The sequence below is a fragment of the Myotis daubentonii genome, chromosome 6 (genome assembly GCF_963259705.1).
Source record: "Myotis daubentonii chromosome 6, mMyoDau2.1, whole genome shotgun sequence".
Classification (NCBI taxonomy): Eukaryota; Metazoa; Chordata; class Mammalia; order Chiroptera; family Vespertilionidae; genus Myotis; species Myotis daubentonii.
In genome coordinates, this window is record NC_081845.1 from 85,108,023 (window position 1) to 85,113,364 (window position 5,342).

The following is a 5,342-nucleotide window of genomic DNA, read 5'->3' on the forward strand; positions in this document are numbered from 1 at the left end:
TGCATGAAATTCGTGCATGGTGGGTGTGGTGGAGGGTGTCCCTCAGCCCAGCCTGCACCTTTTCCAATCCGGGACCCCTCGGGGGATGGCTGACTGCCTCTCACAATCTGGAACCACTGGTTCCTAACCGCTTGCCCACCTGCCTGCCTGTGTGATTGCCCCTAACTGCTCCCCTGCTGGCCTGATTGCCCCTAACTGCTCCCCTGCTGGCCTGATTGTCCCTAACCACCTCTGCCTTTCCCTGCACCTAGGACCCAGAATTCCCTCCCGCTGGCCAGCTGCAGGCACCCAGGACCCTAGCCGGCTTCACCTGGGCTGGCCGCAGCCGCAGGGGACTGTGGGGCGGGCCACTTGTCCCTATCCCAGACTGCAGCCTGGCTGGTCCCCATTCCTCTCTCACGAGCTCATTTGTGCGTGGCTCATCCCCATTCCTCTCTCCCCAGTGTTGAGTGTCTGAGCTGTTATGGCGTGAGGGCGTGAGGGTGTGATGGCCATTTGCATATTAGCTCTTTATTATATAAATTATAGTTTACTAAGTTCTTTGTGTGGCAAACACTGGACTAAGAACTCTTCACTTCTTGAATCCTTAAAACAGCTCAAGGCCATGGTATCATTATCCCCATTTTATTGATGAAGAAAGTGAGGGCCAGAGGTGACACAGTAAAAAAATATGTATTTGGTCTCTGCCCTGGTTCCTGACATAGAGCTCCGGAATCCCTAAGGGTTTCCTGAGGGATAGGAGCACCTTTTGTTCAATGAGGTGGCTCTTGGCGCCTTCTTGATGGCCTCAGGATGGGGGCTGTCGCCAGAATGTCTAAGCCATGAACTTCCGGCCCCAACCTCCTCCTCCAGGGAGGGCGGGGGTCTGGGGACTGAGTTAATAAGCCATCATGCCTAGACACAAGGCGGAAGGAAGACGAAGCAGCCGATGAGAAGCAGGAGCGTACAGGAAGAAGAAGAAGTGGAGGCAACAGAGAAGGGAGCTAAACCAGCGCCGGATTCCTCCCGTTGTCTGTGATGCAGACCAGGGATTGCCAACCGCTGTGTCACAAGCGTTTGAAAACATGCAATACCTGACTATTTAGTCAGGGCACTGGCCTCTTTCCCCTTAGATGGTAAACAATATGGCAGCAGCCAGCACAACCATAGCCATCCTGTGTGAATGAATAAAAATTACACCTATTTTTTTTTTGTCAGGTTGGCAAAAAACTCAATGTATTTTTTTGTGTGCCACAGAATTTTAGTAATTAGTTTATGTGCCACGCGATGAAAAAGGTTGAGAACACCGATGTAGACGCTACCTGCCTGTTAGTCGCATAGTAGCCGTCGTGGTTATCGGAGAAAGAGAGACTACATTTACAGAAATTATAATTGTCCTATTTTACCTTCAGTTATGGTTGTTCATCTCTTCCTGGGCCTAATCCATACATTAAACTTTGTTATGTATCGGAAAACACAGACTCTATAGGGCTCAGTGCAATCTGCAGTTCCAGGCACCCACTGGGGCCTTGGACCATGTGCCATGGATAAGGGGACGGCTGTAGTAGAATACAGTGCACACGTTTAATGCTGTTGTCACCAGGAACCGATACTTCCATTGTAAGAGACAAAGACATGAAAAATCAAAGAAATAAAAATAAAAAAATTCTACCTTGCCTCTGTGATGAAACCTCCATAAAACTTCCGGAAGTACCGGGTTTAGGGAGCGTCTGGGTGGGGGACGTATCCACCTGCTGGAGGGTGGCACCTCCCAGCCCCACAGGGACCGAAGCTCCGGGGTCCCTTCTGGCGCCCCTGTACTTCCTCATCGGGCTCTCCCCTTGTACCCTTCATCATGTCCTTATATAACACACTGCTACATGTAAGGAAGGTGTCCCTGAGTTCTGTGAGCCGTCATAGCGAATTATGGAATCTGAGAAGGGGGTGGTGGGAACCCCTGCTTAGAGCTGGTCAGCCAGAAGTACAGGTGACACCCCAGGACTTGGGACTGGCGTCTGACGTGGGGGCGGTCTTGTGGGACGGAGCCCTGACCCCACGGGATCTGATGCTGAAGCCTCATCTTATAGAAAAACTGAAAGTTTAACCCTGCTATGCTGGCTTCTGTAAACGCTTGCTTGCTGGCTTGAATAAGAAGGAAAATTAGCCTACTCCCATTCCAGAGAGGCCATCAACTCTGCCCCAGACAGAGTTGTCAGTGCTGGCACCAGGCCAGGCCTTGGGATATGGTCTCATGGCCCCTTCCCAGCACACGGGCCTTCTTTCTCAGGAGGCCCGGAAGTCTCATTCCAAATTTGGGAGACAAAGAACTAGAAAAAGTATAAATAGGGAAGGTTTCCTCCATGTTGGGGGCTCAGAATTTGAAAGACACATTTTTCTCTGGGCCCGTGCATAATTATAATAACATGTAACTCCCCTTTCTAGTGTTGCTTGGTTTTTCTCTGGTCTTCTGTAACCATGCTATCTTCAGGGAAGACAGTCCAGAGCTGAACTGGATTGCAGGACTCCCAGCTGGTGCCTGCAGAGCTGGAGGATTGGTTGGTGTGGGAACCCCCCCCCCCCCCCCCACAAATTTGGTGTCAGCAGTACTTTGTGTGTAAAGGACATGAGTTCTCCTTTTTGAAACACCTTGCCCAAGGCCACACAGCTGGTAAGTGGCCGAGCCGGGATTTGAACCGTTATCTTCTGCTGGCCCCACTTAGAGAGGAAGTGAGGTGGGCTTTGGGGCCCCCTGTGGTCTCCGTCTTCCTTCAGGGATTCCACCACTCGGCTCTTGGCTCCTTCGCAGCACCCAGCACTAGGCTGGCACTCAATCCCTGCTCAGGAAATATTTGTCAAATGACAGTGTGGTAATCCCTCCTCGTGACCCGGGTTCTGCCCATGAGGAGGTGCCAGGGGCAGGGTGTGGGTGAGAGCAGGCGTTCTCCTCTCTGACAGCCTCCCACCTGGGGCAGGGCTCTCCCGGGACCTTTGTTCTGTCTGCTGTTGGGGCCTTACCTGGAGTTTCACATCGGAAACACTTGAACTTGGCCTTCAGCTCAGGTGCTTCCAGAAGACCCTTTAAGGCGGGGTTAGGGGAGACCCTCCCCCGGGAAGGGAAGGCATGCTGAGCAGTGAGGAACCAAGGGGTCTAGGCTGACGATCTAGAGCCCAGGCTGAGGTCTGTCCAGGCCAGGCTTGCAGATAGACAATGGGCTTGGCAGGCGGGTGACGATGATGTGCCTGCCCCCTGTATGGGCACAGCCTTCGGGAGCCCCGAGGGGCCTTCACGAGCCAACACGCTCGGTTCACAAGCACTCCGGCTGGCACTGCGCTCCCGCCCCTGGCCTGGCAGCTCCTGCAGCCCCAGGACTCTGGGACTCATTTCCCAGAGCTGCAGATCTGACCTACGCCAGAAGGCCAGGCCCGCCTCCATCTCCACTGTGTTTGGCCCACATTTGCCCATGGCCAGCCAGCAGGAAATACTGGCCCTCCAAGCAGTTCCTTGTGCGGGTGGCTTCTCTCACCCCAGGCAGTTTGCTTCTGCCCCTTGCCGGCTCCTGGGCGATTGTTACTGTCTACTGTCTACTGTCTGCTGCTCCCACTGCTTGCGGTCTCTTGTAGACAGTCCGCAGGCCTTGGCAGACCTGTTCCTCCTCCTCCTCTGAGCTCTCTTCTCCCCTGGGAGTTCCTGGACTCACTTTCTCCTTGTGTGGGTCCTGCTGGTAGGTGGGGGGAGGGTAAGAGGATGCAGGGCCTTAGGGGTCACCTGGTCACATGCCCTGATTTTGGAGGAGAGGTGGCTTTCCTGGGCTTGCACAGCGTCAGTGACAGAACCAGAGCTGGGGTCCTGCAGCACACACAGTGTACACTCTTGTGCGTGTGGTCGGGGAAGGGGGTGACCGCATGCCTGTGGGCCTCTGGAGGATGGGCTACAGCAGTCACAGGACATTTTTTTTTTTTAATATCTTTATTGATTTTAGAGGGGAAGGGAGAGACAGAAACATCAATGAAGAGTCCTAGCCAGGAGGGGATAGAGTGTCGGCCTGCAGACTGAAGGGTCCCAGGTTCGATTCTGGTCAAGGGCATATGCCTGGGTTGCGGATACAGGCTCCATCCCTAGTAGAGGGCGTGCAGGAGGCAGCCAATCAATGATCCTCTCTCATCATTGATGTTTCTATTTCTCTCTCCCTCTCCCTTCCTCTCTGAAATCAATAAAAATATATTTTTAAAAAAAGAAACATCAATGAAGAGAGAGAATCATTGACTGGCTGCCTCCTGCACGCTCCCTACTAGGGATGGAGCCTGCAACCTGGGCATATGCTCTTGCCTGAAATTGAACCCAGGGCCCTTGAGTTCACAGGCCGACGCTCTATCCACTGAGCCAAACCGTGTAGGGCCATAGGAAATTTCTTAGAGAAGGTGCATTTGAGCTGGGTCTTAGAGGATGAATAAGAGTTGATGGAGGATGGGAGGGGGCTTTTGGGGAGGGCCTTGAACACTCATGAGGGTTAAGGAACAGATGGGCTGGGGTCAGTTCCCCGAGAGCCAGCAGGACCTTTCAAAGTCCCTCCCAGGCCGGTTTAACCTTGGCCAACCCCAAACCCTCCCTGGGCCTGTGTCTTCATCCACAACAAGAGGAAATCCACACTACTTTGTAGGTGCTATTCACGATCATAGTATTAACTATAATTGATGTTTATTGGGTGCTTATAAGTAAGTGCCAGGTGCTGGGCCAAGTGAACCCTTGACATATATTATGTAATCCTTGCAGCAAACCCACGCCCGACTCGAGCAAGGTCTCTGAGTAAATGCTTTACAGCTGTCATGGCCATTCAGCACAATCCCAGGCACATACTAACCCCTCAGTAAGTTGTGTAACAATGGCAACAAATCATGACAACAGAGTTTGGTTGACGACTGCGGCGCTGTTTTCTTGCCTCTTCCCCTCCAGTGCGGTCTGCTGAGCCCCTTCCTGGAAGCAACTTTCTTGGGAACTTCCTCCTCCAGGAAGCCTTCCTAGGCCAGCATGGCACTTGCGGCCTTTCACAGCCTTTCCACCCTGCATCTCTATTCTATTTGTATGGTTCTTGGGGATTCAGAATGTTGGCCTGTGTCCCTGTCCCTCAGTCTGAGTGGCCCCCAAGTTCCTCAGGGCAAGGGATGGAGGCACAGTGGGCGGATGCAAGGGGAGGGGGGTGGCAATGTGAGCACAGCAGGCCCCTCCCCTGAGACCCCCAGAAGTCTCTGCACAGGAAGTCTACCCAGGGTCATGTGGGAACTCCTAACAGATCCTCCAGACTCACAGAAGGGTGGCTGGCCCCCGGCCACGTGTCCAGGGCAGCAGCACAAACAGGACACCTGTC